The 15,482-nt window shown below is 36.0% G+C and overlaps 1 protein-coding gene across 3 annotated transcripts in view; it reads left to right on the top strand.

Annotated features, from left to right (window-relative positions):
* The window catches only part of LOC150105413 (uncharacterized), a 362,599-nt gene that overhangs the window by 43,666 nt on the left and 303,451 nt on the right, over positions 1 to 15,482 (top strand). Inside the window, exon 2 of one of the 3 annotated variants that reach the window (XM_090394783.1) lies at positions 3,720 to 4,088. The exons of the other annotated variants lie outside the window; for them this stretch is intronic. The gene's annotated coding sequence lies outside the window, so the exon portion shown is untranslated. The remainder of the gene's footprint in view (positions 1 to 3,719; positions 4,089 to 15,482) is intronic. 3 annotated transcript variants of the gene reach the window in all.

Raw genomic sequence — 15,482 nt, 5'->3', positions numbered from 1 at the left:
TGTTTCAGAGCATAAAATATGACTTCACTTACCCCCTAGTGGCGTTCGTGCCAAATACGGGAATCTATGAGAAATCACAAAGATCCTTCATCTTCTCTGGCCAATTAATCTAGGCCTAAATATAGGGCACCGACGTATCTGTTGTATCTGTGAGTAGCACACGGTCTTCTGGCAGTATTTTCTTGCTACTATGGAAGTGAAAGAAGTCGATATAGTAGGTTAGACGTTACAGACACTGTCTGCAAAGGATGCTTGCTGTAATATCCTAACGATTGCCTGTTAATGACTGGGTTTCGTGCCCATTATTATAACTAACAGTTCCGTGATGCTTCTGCAGAACAAACTCGTAACAGCCAGGTTTAATATTCTAAATCAAGTATTACCAAAAGGTCACTCTCTAATTAAATTTTTGTAATATTTAATTTGGTAACTTTAATTTAGCATCAAAATATATGTATTAAAAGAAGACTTTTAAGAATTTTTTAAGAATTAAATAAAATAATGCATACGCCATTATTAGAATATTATATTATTTATATCAATTTACAATTTTTTTTTTTTAATACAATATTTTCTAATACAATATGCGCATGCTTACATTCTAATAAAAAGTTGATTACGATATATCAGGGAAATTTTATAAGGAAAAAAAAAATTCTACTAAAAAACTGATGCTAATGAAAAGTTTATTACGATGTTGTTTATTCTTAAAAAAAACTGAGTAATGATCTTACTGGTGGCAAAATACCAGTAAGATCATCACTCAGACAACAGCTTAGTGGCAAACTTCACTTTAACAATTAAAAAATATAAGTTTTCTTACTTTTTAATTAATTAATGTTTTATTCGCTATTCATTTATTTGGTTGTAAAAGACAGATTCTATTCCCGTCGCTGACGTGAAGAACTTCGGAATAAAAGGACTGTGTGTTTTTTTTTTAACCGAATATGAATTTGCTAGTCTCCCTCCCAGAATTATATACGAGGGAGACCATCACACAGACAGGTTTTGAGAACATATATTAAAGTCAGACTAAAACATTTTGTGATAACAGTTCTACACAAGCGGCTAATTTGAATGCGCAGGGTATTGGTCAGAGATGGTTCCAGTGATATGAGCCTTAATCTGTGCTTTGATTTTCCTAGACTGGATCTGAATGCAAGATTAGATTATCTGAGAAACGATTTAGGAACCTGGATTAGGGACCGTAAATAGGAACCTCGGATGAAATGGTGGTAGATTTACCAATCTAGAGACCGACCTGATAGACTCCACTGTACAACAACCAAACCAGCAGCGTTGATTGCATAATGGATAAGCCATGCTTAACTGAGGTAGTTATCGGATGTTTCGTCAGGGATTTATAATTTTTTAATGAAACTAAAAAAAAAAAAAAGTGACTGAATTGCAAAATCGTTTCATGTGCTTTAAAAAGAAATCTTTTTTTTTTAATTTTTATTTTTCACCCCTTTGTCCGCCGTGTACAAGTGACTGCACGATGGAGCTGGACAACTTCAAATTTGTTACGTGATATTTGTCACTGATTCTAAGTTTTGTTTCGGTCTGACACCTGTAGAGAACGTAGAGACATTACATAACTCTACTCAAGGGCAAGATTTGTTTAATATAATTTGGGATTTCGGACAGGCGCAAGATATCCATGTTATTCAATTTCAGTTTCGATTTAACTATTCGTTTAGTGGCAATATTACGTAAAATAGAATGTTTTAAGTACATGAAACGAAAAGGGTTGACACGTCATAAATGCTCAAGCGAACGTTTGACCTTCAGATTTTTGTCCAAAGTTCCATCACTGGATAGAGTGCTTTGAATAACTGAAATTTGCCACAAACAACGTCATAATTCTGTCCGAAAACAATGGAAAACACCATCGATAACTATCAACAATCGCTATTTTGCATGTACAATTACAAGAAGGTGTTAAACCTAATATTTCTTTCTTTTAATTTATTTAAACCTAATATTTCTTTCTTATAAAAATAACAACCTGACCGCAGAAGAAAGAGTCATAAACTCGATTCTAGTAGTTGATTAAATGGGCTTTTTGTAAACTTTTTTTTTGTTTTTCCCAGCTAGTTAAGAGTTAATCTTCACGCTGGTAGGCGGGGTTTTTCTTCTTTGCAAACTTGGAGTTTTGTACTCCTCCAACTCAGGAAAAGACGACCGTTGAATTGACATACTTTCATACAATAATACCGAAGTACGGAGTAGCAAAACGAGATGCATAGTTGTGTCATGTCAACGGTGATGTCTACGAAACGTCGGTAGCCAACTATCGATGAACGCGAAGAACCTTTGCCTGGGCTTTTCAATTGAATGTGAGTTAGCCGGTGTCACACGGAATTTGCAGGGTTTTTTCCACCGGGAAAATCGGTGTTTTTCATCCCGCACACATTTCATTCTTCTCATGTAGTCCTAAATGAACCGTTGGGTCATTCATGGCTGGTAGGTGATACTCTTTGCTAGCCTCCTCCAATCGTCTCGGTCTCTTGTTCTTGATGTCAGTTGAGAAAGGGAGGAATTTGTCCGTTTTTTGATGTTATCAGTCCATTTTAATCGAGGTCGGCCCCTAACTCTTGATCCCGGAATGATTCCTTCTAGTGCTTGCTTTGGAATGCCATTAGCCCTCTCCACATGCCCTAACCATTTCATCTGTCTTCTTCTGATGACTGTCAGAATATTTTCCCTTTTTCTCCCGTCTATTGAATCAATCAGTTTTCGCACATTTTCATTAGTTTCGTGAGCGATATAGGGAATTCTCAGAAGTCTTCTCTAAGTTTTCATTTCGAAAAACAGGAGTCTCCTCTCATCTTCCTTCAATAAAGTTCAGGCCTCACAACCATACAAGAGGACAGAAGACCACAATGGTTTTAACTTCTATAGGGCCACGGTTGCCTTAGCAATTCGGTATTTAATGTCGGTTTTTAACGACCATCTTGACTCAACGTGCTTCCTAGATAAGTGAACTTCTTTACATTCTCAATTTGCTTATTGCCAATTTGTATCTTTAAGAATTCGATGTCTGATTTTGAGGTTATCATTGTTTTTGTTTTTTGTAGGTTTATGTACAATCCATATTTTTTTAATGTTCCGAAAACACGGCTAGTTATCTCTTGTAATTCTTCTTCACTTTCTGCCAGAAGATCGATATCGTCAGCAAAACGTAAATTATTTATTCTTAGTCCGCCAACTACTATTCCAGCGTCATATTCATAAAGAGCTTCATCTATGACATATTCCAGAAAACAATTAAAAAGAAGAGGGGGGACAAGATGCATCCCTGTCTTACCCCCCGTTCTGCTCTGAACGGTTCACTGCTATAATTTTTAATTTCAATTCTCATATCAGATGAGGAATAAAGAGATTTAATAATCCTAATGATTTTGTTGTCAATACCATAATGTTCTAAAATTTTCCATAATGCCTCGTGCCATATTGAGTCAAAGCGTTTTGAAGGTCTAAAAAGTTCTGACAGATTATCTTGTTATGTTCTATGTATTTTTCGCCTAGTATGTATATTGTAAAAATATGGTCAATTGTCCTTCTGGACTTCCGGAAACCTACTTGTTCATCTGATAATCTGCTTTCTATTTTCTTTTCGATTCTTGACAATAGTATTTTTAACAGAATTTTGCTTGGATGACTAATAAGGCTTGTTGTTCTATAGTTGCTACATTTATTGCTGTTTCCCTTTTTAGGAATAGGTACAAGGACAGAAGCCCGCCAATAAGAAGGCCAAGTCTCTGTGTTCCATACGTCCTGGAATAAATTTAGCAAGGTGTCTTTCTATGATGATGTCACCTCCTTCGCGTATCAGTTCCACTGTGACACCATCACTTCCCGGTGATTTTCCTATTTTTGAGGAGCTAACTGCTGCAATAATTTCTTTTAATATCGGGTAATCTCCTTCCTCCGAACCTGCTGGCAAAATTCCGTCCAGAATATCATCAGTCAGTTGAGGGTCTTTTTGAAAAAGTTTGGTTACATAAAATTTCCATCTATCAACTATATTCTGGTTGTCCGTGATAGGAGTTCCATCTTCATCTTCTATGCCTCAATTAATTGCGGTAAAAGGTTTGGTTAACTTATTAATAATTTGAAAAGTACTTTTAGAATTATTTTTTTTATTTAAGTCCTCTTCTATATTTTTACATTCATCCAATATCCATGTTTCTAGCATGTTTGATTTCTTTTTTAATAATCTTAGTAATATTTTATACTGTTCTCTATTATCACCGCTATTAATATGAGATTTCAAATATCTTCTTTCGTCGCACACATACATATAAGACATAAATACTTACTTTTGAGAAAAGAAGGCAACGGTAAACCACCTTTCTCTTAATTATTATTTCCTGCCCACCAACCATTAGGTTGAAGAGATCGGAAGAAGGAAGTTTTACTTCCTTCTGATGTATATCTTGAGTTGGGCATACTAATAGAATCAAAAGAAAATGAAGTAGACCTTATAAGGACTGGCTTAAAGGGGCGAAGCAAGAATGCTTTTCTTCTTCCCCTTTATCTGTAGAGGACAGTGTAGGGATAAGGTGTTATTGGGCTATTAAAGCTCTGATCATGGCAGGAGGGTAACAGCAATAGCCGAGCCTCAGAACTTCATTGGCTACAGCATTGCCATCCATTACCCTCCAAGGGTATTGGATTGAAGGAATCAATCACCGCCTACCGAAAATGGAGTATTGACAATTGACATTTATTCTTTAAGGGTGAAGCAAAATGCTTTTCATATTCCCCGCTATCTGTCGTGGTTACAGTGAGGGTAAAATTTACGAGCAGTTTGCTCGCCCTGAATGGGCATGGAGATTATGTATCGCTATAGGAGGCTAATATAGTTTTTGGTCTTCTATATTTAAATATGTCCGTTGGCTCGTATGCTGCAGCTTGTTGAACCAAATCGTTGGGATGTGTGGACGTCTTTAGAAAAAATTTGGAAGCTAAGGATTGTAGATAAGAGAGAATGTAGGGAATATTTGTGTCTCTGTGGAGTTGGCTGTTTCTAACATACCACAGGGCGTTCAAAATCAATCTCAAGCACTTGTTCTGCACTCGCTGTATCTTAATAATGTTAATATTAGAGGTGTGGCTCCAGGCTGGAGAGGCATAGGTGATTATAGGACGAATCGTCATCTGGTATAGCTGCAATTTGATTCTGTTGCTGAGTTTGCTATTTCTATTAATTAGCGGGTAGATCTGAGCTATGGCTTTAGATGCTTTTGCACATGCAGACTTGATATGTTGGTTGAAAGATAGCTTTTTGTCGAGAATCACACCCAGGTAATTTGTTTCTTTCTGCCAGGGAATTTTAGTATTGAATAGTAATACATCTCCTGCAGGAGATATTGGCCTTTTTGAGAAGAGAACCGCTGAGCTTTTCAGGGGGTTGACTTCCAATCTCCACTTGGAGAACCAACCCTCCAGCTTTAGAAGATTTTCTTGAAGCTTTCTGGTAACGAAGTGAGAGATCTGGTTAGTATTACCGTATCGTCCGCATACAGTGCTAAAATGGAAGTCATCGGATTGTGTGGGACGTCTGACATGTATACAGAAAACAGCAATGGAGCCAGTAGAAATCCCTGCGGCACTCCAGCAAAGATATGGCGCTGGGACGGAAAATGGAGTAGTTCTTAAGTTCTTAAAAGAACTGGGCGATGGACTGAGTCCATGACTCTTTATCCCGTCATCTGAATGAAGTAAATCTGTATCTGCATGGATAGAGTGTTATTGAGCTAAAAAGCTCTAGTCATGGCTGGGTAACGGCAATAGGCCTCAGTTAAAACTTCATTGGCTATAGCATTACCATTTGTCACCCTGGAAGTCCTAAAAAGGACTTTTCCGGGAATCAGGTGTTCATTCCCCAATATCAGCCCGGAAAATGGAGTACAACATTCACTTTATATTATATATTTTTATTATATTAATTACAGACTGGTGTACTGTCATATAATTAAAATACTTCAGAATATAAAATTATATAGTTTTTATATTATTTTTTTAAAATGAAAGTTATACTTTTCATCAAATTGTATATTTATTTTAATTTATTATATAAGCGCGGCTTGGTTACTGATGCAAATCTGTCTGGTTTGTCCAAGTCCGTATGCGTATAACAACTTTGCTTTGGCTGTAGATCTTAATAAAATTAGGTATTTAGGATCTTTACTAAAATTTGTCAAGTCTTCTCAATTTTGGATTAAAATCGAATGTTTTCGAAAGAGAAATTTGTATGCTTTCAATGAGAAAAACTAGAGACGTTATCATTGTTTATAATATAATTGCAACTATATGGTTTATATTGTTTTTTCTTCTTTCTTTTTTTTTTTGGTGTTTCAAACAAAGCTTAGATGATTTGGTAGTTTAGGCATCAGATATCAAAGGCCTGAAATTAGATTTAAAATATAAAAATAGATCTGAAAATGAATCCTGATCTACCTAATATGTAGATCGTGATTAAGTTTCCTACTCTTTTTTTTTTTTGTTTCATTTCGTTTATTTTTCTTTAGTAATAAAATAACTGAAAAAAAAAAGTACCTTGATGTATGGATTCACATATGCAACTATGAGAATGAAAAAAAAAATAAAAAATGAAGCCCTTTTATTTCGGCATTAGCTAAGTGCCAGTCACCATGGCAACTTACTTCGAATTCTTTTTTAGTGCTGTCGTTAAAATTATTCCGTCTACCTTAACTCTAAATTCGAACAGAATAGAGAGAAGAACTGAAAGGAAGGAAGAGGAGAAAGAACTCCATTCGGCTTCCACTTTAACTGCGCAAGAAGCACATTTCCGCCTCTTGCGAGTAGTAAAATGCTACGCAATCCTTTTGATGTGTTAGGGGAGAGAAAGCTTTCGCCGAAGAAACCGCATCACGCCGACAACGACACCTCCCTGTGACACCCGTATAACCTCCTACACGTTTTGAAGGACGTGGTTAGATGATTTGGAGGGAGAAGTCATCCGGGTCTCGGAGACTTGCTGAAGCCGTCAATGTATCGATCGAAGAGTTCGGCGTCCGAACTTTTAGAGAGGGGTTCGGTAAGACTTTCGCCCACGGGAACACGTGGAGTTAGGAATTGAGATGGTGTCGTCGGTTGTTTCATTTTTCTCGGATTATCGGGATATCTCGTGTGTTACGAAGCTTTCGTCAGACCATAGAAACTTTTGATCTCTCTCTATCACCACCCCCCACTTCAGTTCCCTTTTGCGTTTCTATCGGCATCTTCGAATGGTCGATAAAAAGGGAAGCTTAGCAACCTTAACTAGTAGCAGAGGACCAAAACACCGTTTCTATGCCGTTTATGGATGTCTTTTTTTTTTTTTGAGAGGAGGGGGAAGAGGATTAACAAGTGAAAAACAGGCGACTCGGTAAATTGCTAGCACCGTGACATTTCGAGTTTCTACTCTTAAGGCGTTGTATTCGGAATCCGAAACAGTAAATAAAAAAGGAAATAGTAAAGAAACAGCAGGCTTATGATCTTCATATGTAATGAAACAGTATCATGTGATTCAGTTAAAATCGTCCATTTAAACGGTAGAGGTAAAACATTACTTATTATGAGGGTTGATTATGTAAAGAAATGCCGACTGCACTCAGAATTCATGTGCTAATATTTCCCCTTCTTTCGTGACATTTTTTGTACACACTCAAAAATTAAGGAGACATTCGTTCAAACGAATGCCTGATTTGTGAAGATGCGTCAAGTGGGAAAGATGAACTGAAAGAGTAAGTGCATTGATCTACGTAATCCAAGAATCACAGACGTCGAATTTATTTATAATTCGCATTAGTTACGGCTAATGTCGTTGTATTGCGCTCCCTGCAGCCAAAACAGAGGTGAGACGTAGAAGCCAGTCTGAGCTAAGAAAGAAATCAATACAAAGGTGAGACGCAGAAAATTGCCCGCACATACCCCATCCTTAATTAAAAGTAGCCGCTAATACTTTGTCTGAACCAAGAATCTGTTTCCAGCGACATCTACAGTATGTGATATGTCGGGAATCACTTTCTATATATTCATCATTTTCGCTCAGATTAATAATGTTTCTATATAATAGTTTTTTTCTTTTTTTTTCTCTCAATGCATGCCTATCGTTTTCGGGAAAGGTGTAAGATCAAGGCAAATATGAAACATCTGTTCATATTGTCTTTCTCTGTGCAATAAAACAGTTTTGTTTGCAATAATCATGAATTAAAATAATGCCATTCGATGACGTCTTTGTTCTCAACGGTCAGAAATAATCATATGTAAGAACGTTGTTGGACTCTTCACGTGTGAAAATGAAACGCACTTGCCTAAAATGAGTGTTGTCAGTATTGAAGACACCTCCGCGATGATAGCATTCAAGTAAGAAGCAGTACCTTGGAGAAGTGATGCTTACGCAATTTTGGTTGCTACGTTTCAGATCATCTCTTTATCGCTACCAAGAGAAATTATTGTAATGCGCATTGGTTTTCGTTGGTGTGACCCCCTAGTTCCTTTTCTGCACGTGGTACTCATTAGCTTCTGTTCTGTAAGATAAGGAGTCACTTCTCATAGACTTCATCCTCTAGGCGGAAATTAAAAACAAGTAACTATTAAATTAAATATTATAACGGAGTTGTGTCGCAAAATATCTGAGAGTAAGTTGATGCTGTTCTGAACATACCAGTTTATGAAGAAATGGTCCGAAAAGTTTCTCTGATATTTCTATGATTTCTTTGGCTAATTAAGAGTGTTTTGATAAATAATAATTTTGATATTGAAATTAATAATGTATTTCTGAAATATACTGAATTGTGCGGTTATAACTCACTAAATGTTCGGAGTATATGAACATCTTTATATGTTTCTAGTAGCGGATTAAGATTTTATTTTTAAAAAATCTATTAAAAATATTTTGGCATTCAATGTTTTATTTTATAATAACTTATTTTTATTCTTAGAAGGAGGGAATACTATATGTTATTTTTACTAAAGTTCCCACACTTTTTTACTCGTTAAATATACTATATATATATATGTTCTACATCCTCCCAGCGCCACATCTTTGCTGGAGTGCCGCAGGGATCTCTTCTGGCTCTATTAAGTGTTCTCTATATTAAGTGTTCTCTATATCTATATACATGTCAAACATCCCGCACAATCCGATGACTTCCATTTCGGCCCTGTATGCGGACGATACGGCAATTCTAACCAGATCTCTCAGACCCCTTTTCATTACCAGAAAGCTTCAAGAAAACATTCTAAAGCTGAAGGGTTGGTTCTCTAAGTGGAGATTGGAAGTCAACCCCCAGAAAAGCTCAGCCGTTCTTTTCTCAAAAAGGCCAATGTCTCCTGTAGGAGAGTTGTTACTATTCAATACTAAAATTCCCTGGCAGTCAGAAACAAATTACCTGGGTGTAATTCTCGACAAAAAGCTATCTTTCAATCAGCACACCAAGTCTGCATGCACAAAGGCATCTAAAGCCATAGCACAGATCTATCCGCTAATTAATAGAAATAGCAAGCTCAGCAACAGAATCAAATTACAACTCTACCAGATGACAATTCGTCCTATAATCACCTATGCCTCTCCAGCCTGGAGCCACACCTCTAATGCTAACATCATCAAAATACAGCGAGTGCAGAACAAGTGCCTGAGAATGATTTTGAACGCCTCGTGGTATGTTAGAAACATTCAACTCCACAGAGACACAAATATTCCCTATATTTTCTCTTTTCTACGATCCTTAGCCACCAAGTTTTTCCTAAAGACGTCCACACATCCCAACGATTTGGTTCAACAAGCTACAGCATACGATCCAACGGACATATTTAAATATAGAAGACCAAAAGCTATATTGGCCTCCTTTAGTGATGCATAATCTCCATGCCCAATCAGGGCGAGCATTCTGCTCATAAATTTTACCTTCACTGCAACCACAAGAGATAGCGGGGAATATGAAAAGGAATATGATAGCGGGGAATATGCTTCACCCCTAAAGACATAAATGTCAATTGTCAATTGTTACTGAGGCTGGGTCCGTGAAATGCGGTGATTGATTCATTCAATCCAATACCCTTGGAGGGTAATGGATGGCAATGCTGTAGCCAATGAAGTTCTAACTGAGGCTCGGCTATTGCTGTTACCATCCTGCCATGATGAGAGCTTTAATTGCCCAGTAACACCTCATCCATACACTGTCCTGTACAGATAATGGGGAAGATGAAAAGCATTCTTGCTTCACCCCTTTAAGCCAGTCCTTATAAGGACTACTGAGGCTCGGCTATTGCCGTTACCCAGCCATGACTAGAGCTTTTAGCTCAATAACACTCCATCCACACAGATTTTCTTCATTCAGATGACGGGATAAAGAGTCAAGGACTCAGTCCATCGCCCAGTTCTTTTAAGAACTTTAAGATATATATAATGTTAATTATTGCAAATGAATTCGCTTTATTTTATTATATCATTATATCCAGGGTGACCACATCTAGTACTTTCGTACGAGATCTAGTACGTTTTATAAATTTTTAGTGTTCTAGTACGTTCACCAACAGATCTAGTACTTTTTCTCTTCCGAATAATAATAATAACAAGGACATGAGAGTTAGACATATGAGTTGAATATTTTTCTCTTTTACTTCCCTGTATGTCACATTCAGTGACACAAGAATATGATTACTTTTTTTTTACCTACCCTTCTCACTGTTCGCTAGTTTTCTCTCTCTCCTCCACGATCCCGTACTCAGGCAATCCGACTGGCATTAGCAAATGAAAATATACTCTTTGCTGTTCAACCACTTCGAGCGTTATAAGAAGTCCGGTGTTTTTATTAATTTTATTAACAAAAACTTGTTTAATTGTTCATCGAAAATATTATTTAGATTTTCCTTTAAAACATGGACAAGTTACAAGAAAAACTTTCTAAATTTAAATTTGATTCTAAATCTCAGGGGAAAATGTGGTGCATGATTCAGTAAAGTACATAAACGAGCTATTGAAAGTGAAGATCTCAATGCCAGCCCTTCCCACTCGCAAGAAACCACTTCTCATCCAAGTAATTAAGATAAAAGAGAAAGTGTACTAGTTATGATTCAAATTCAAGTTTGCAAGGTTCATCTAAAAAGATGAAAAAATAATATAAGCAAAAATTCAAAGAAGAATGGTTGGAGGATCCCATTCTTAAATCCTGGATTTATTCAGGTAAAAGTAAAGGACACACTTCTTATTGTAAATTTTGTGATATAAGCATTAATAGCAGCAAATGTCTATTGATTCGTTGTGCAAACACTCCAAAACACTAGCAGAATGCAGAATCTAAAAGAAGCTCACCAGGTATAATGTCATTGTTTAAATCCAGTTCAAAATATTAGTCAGAAAAATAAATTAAAGAGGCAGAATTAAGATTATGGTCATATGATGCAGACGGGTCCCTTCCGTACAAGGGTGCAATGAACCTGGGCGGCACAATTTAGGGGCGATATAATCGAACACGTTCATAAAAATAGGGAATAAATGATACACTGAAATGTTCGTGCATATTTGTCACCTTCGAATGTGAGAGATTTCAGTGAGGGGCTGAGTCCCTGGGTAGTTAAATAAATGGTACGAGCTTCAACACAACTTACTTTAATCGCTGCTCTTAGCACACTGAACAAACATTCTAGGAATTTCTTGAGTTTTCTTCTTGATGGACCTGTGTTTCACTCAGGATTTCTCCATGAGTGCAGGTCACAAAGATGCCTCCAACGATCTCGATCCTCTCTCTCTTCCATGTTATAACCATAGATTTCACTAGTGGATCTTCCCATCTTGTAGGTGGTCTTCCTGTTTTTTTCTTTATTCTTGGTTGCCAGTTGAGTATTCTATATGTTCATCTGTTATCGTTGAGTCTGTCTATGTGACCTGCCTATCTCAACCTGCTTTCATATACTGCAGTTACCACCTCTTTTATGCCTGATCTCTTTCTTAGTTCCGTGTTTCTAAGATGTTCCATTCTGCTGATGATACAAATCCTCATCAGCAGAATGGAACATACAGCGTTCTATTGCACGCTGAGTTATTCTGAGAGTCTCTTCTTCTTTTCTTGTCGTGTTCCATGTTAAATTATAGGAGTATGTTTGTTTATTATATAAAAATAAGGGTTTTTTTTACTATTTGTGTTTTTTTTTCTTTATTTTAATATACATTCCTCTTAATGTGCAGTATAATAAAATGATTCGTAACGTGTTATTGTACTTCGGGATCCTTTAATTTTTAATGGAATGGGGGCACAAAAAATTTGCACTCAGGAGGCGAGAACCAAAGGAACGACCCTGGATGCCGAACACAATCTGCTTTTGTTGCTTATGGATACTCTTCCAACTCTATTGAAAACAATTGCAACTGATAATGAAATTGCTAAGAAAACAGAGTGTGGACGCACTAAATGTAACTATCTTATAAAAAATGCGTTGGCTGTAGATTCACGCAATGAAATCTCAAAAAAAAAAAAATCCTTTGATGAATGGATTCCTTTTGACAAAAGAAAAATGGAAACATTCATCAGCTACAGATTTTACTATTTCTAAAGAGTTAATTAATTTAGCAAAATCTGATAAAAAAAAATAATGAATAAAATGCTTCCAGTGTTTTTCTTGTGGGTGGGAACCCCTGTATATACGTAAATAGCATAATAAATAACTGAAATTTTAATGTTACATTATTTTAAACACTAAAATGAAACTAAAAATTATATGGTAAATTAATACACATGTGAAGTGCTAGAGTTACAACTGGGACTTCTATTATGATGATTGACAACTGCAGCTCTTGGACTCATAGATGACTATAGTGAGGTGAATTTGACTTTTTTTTCTTTTCATATTTGTTGTACATGTGTTAATTTAGCACTTTTACATTGAATTCATCTATGATAATAAGGTAATAATATCGTAAAATGTCGTAAATAGAGTGAAACGAAAGCAAATGAAAATTTAGTACTTTTTTTTCAGATCTAGTACCTTTTTCCTGCATAAGTTAGTACGAAATATTTTTGCTGGGTGGTCACCCAGATTATATCATTATATATATATATATATATTATTTTGTTGAACTCACAAATTATTTATTATATATATTATTATATATAATTTGTCTATTTTGTCTTTTATTTATATATATATATTTTTTTATTATATATATATTATTATTATTATTATTATTATGTTAAAGATACCAAGCTATTTTTAACCTGGTATATGTATATATATATATATATATATATATATATGTGTGTGTGTGTTAAAGATACCAAGCAATTTGAAACCTGGTTTTACTCCATTTCCTAAGTAAGCAAACAGACAAACAAGTCAAGTTTGCGCCTGCAAGTGTTGCAAGTCTAGCTGATCCTACAGGTAGTGCAAGACCAAGGCACCTCATGGTAAAAGTAGTATAAGCTCTGATCACTATTCTTAATATTTACCCATAATGCAAAGCACATCTCCTGGAGGAGATGTATGATGTTTTGTATTAAAGGCCAGGGGGCCACTACCCAGACCGGTTTCGTGTGCGTGTATTTTGTCTTTTATTTATATATATATATATTATCTTTTTATGTATTTTGTGTTTCATTTATGTATTCTTATAATGGACGACGAAACAAATTCCAAACCTTTTTAATCGGATATTTCCTACGATCATTTTTAATTGTTTGTTTTGAAGAGCGCAATTTCAGTGCGGTAACGCATTATACCACTAAATAATCTGAATTCTGTTTTTGTGCTTCAAAAGAGCAACAGATTTAGTCTAAAAACAGCATAAATGAAAGAAAAACAAATACGCTCGACAGTCTGAGAGTATCAAAAGTAAAATATTAATTGCGGTATCATTCAATGTGCTGCACGCACCCCTCGAAGGAAGACCCACCCACGCAATTTAAAGTAATCCTCCGTGCATGCGTTAGCATTAACGTTATAATGTTACTTAATCGCGCACAAAACGTCTTTCTTTCACGCAAAAACCCGAGACCACGTGCTGTTTATTAAAACAGCAGCCAAACTTGTGCGCTCATTAAAAATAATCTAAAGAAGAAAACGCAACTTGTTTTTGTCCCACTTTGACACCAATTAAACAACCACAAGCGTTACTTCCAGCACGGGTTAATTTGTCTCCGTTTTAATTATGCATGCAGCGTAATAACCCCCACGACAGCGTTTAATAATCATTAGAAAAGAAAAGAGACACCCGTCTGCTATTTCTTAGCTCTTGTCACGAAACAGTTCCTTCCGAGTGCTTCTTCGGCATTGAATTTTAACCAACCCCATCTCCACGCTTGATAGCAATGAGGGAACGAGAAAGGGGAAGAAAGCACAAATCCCCCGTAATTTGTTAAGTCCGACGATATTTAAAGCTCCGTCAAATAAATCTCCCGGTGACAGAACAGTCGCCGTATCTTGTCAGGGATCCACTCGAACGCAGTTACATCGTAAAAAATCGTTTTATACTCCTTTAAAGTGTCTCCGAATTTGAACTTGGAGGTTATTATTACGCCGTGTCCGTACACCTAATGAGGTGTAATAGATTGCATAAAGCATTGATATGTGTAAAGGATGAAAATGTCAAATTGTCTTGACTGATGTCAAATAGTAATTTAAATGTCGAGACGTTTCTCAAGCACTTGGAAAGAACTTGTCAAGTTTTCTGGAGTTGAACTTTGTAGCTCAGTATCCTATATAATCAATTTAGTAGTTTTGGACACTTCTTATTTTTTTTCGTATATTTCTAGTTGTAAGAGTGTGTGATAAATGGATAATTAGCATTCCTCTTCCTGATTTGTCAAAAACTTGCAAATTTTAGAATGGGAGATAAAAATCGGTAACTTACATCATTCTTATTTCTTATAATGCTCCCTCAGAGGAGGAGTCTTCGCAGTTCTATCGGTATCGATAATGCTCTTTGGTTGGGAAACACCTGGCTTCAAATCCTATTCATACGAAGATGGCAGTGAACGAAGAGTTTTAACATGTTAGGTCATCAGCAGCTATTTTTTCGTGTTTTTTTTTTTTTTTTTTGTATATTTGCAGCTTTGCTCTAGTCGGAATTTTAATAAAATTTGGTATTTCAGATTCATATTAAAATTTGTGATCTTACCTCAGTTTTGGTTTCGATCAGAGTAACAAAATGATTAAGTAATGGAAATTATATGTTGCAAATGAAAATAAACACGCTAAAAACCATTCCGAGTTCATTGCAGAATTGATGTGTGACGTCTAATAGATTGCTATTGCAATGTTTGTTTATATGAAGACTAATTTGATCAATTAAATTGACAGCATTAAGAAATGATTACAGTGCGTTATAAGTAGGCTGATGGTGAGTGAAGCTTCGGTGCAAGGTCTCCGGAAGGCAACTTACTCCGATCATTGGGTGAGGGGCAGCATGGTTATTAGCGATTATTTACGTATAGCAAATGGCCCAGTCAAATGTGCTTCTATTTAGCATAAGT

Source organism: Typopeltis vanoorti, chromosome 6 (genome assembly GCF_054136105.1).
Source record: "Typopeltis vanoorti isolate ZY-2024b chromosome 6, IOZ_Tvanoo_1.0, whole genome shotgun sequence".
Taxonomy (NCBI): domain Eukaryota; kingdom Metazoa; phylum Arthropoda; class Arachnida; order Uropygi; family Thelyphonidae; genus Typopeltis; species Typopeltis vanoorti.
The sequence above is the reverse complement of the archived record's forward strand: the minus strand, read 5'-3'. Positions and strand labels throughout refer to the sequence as shown.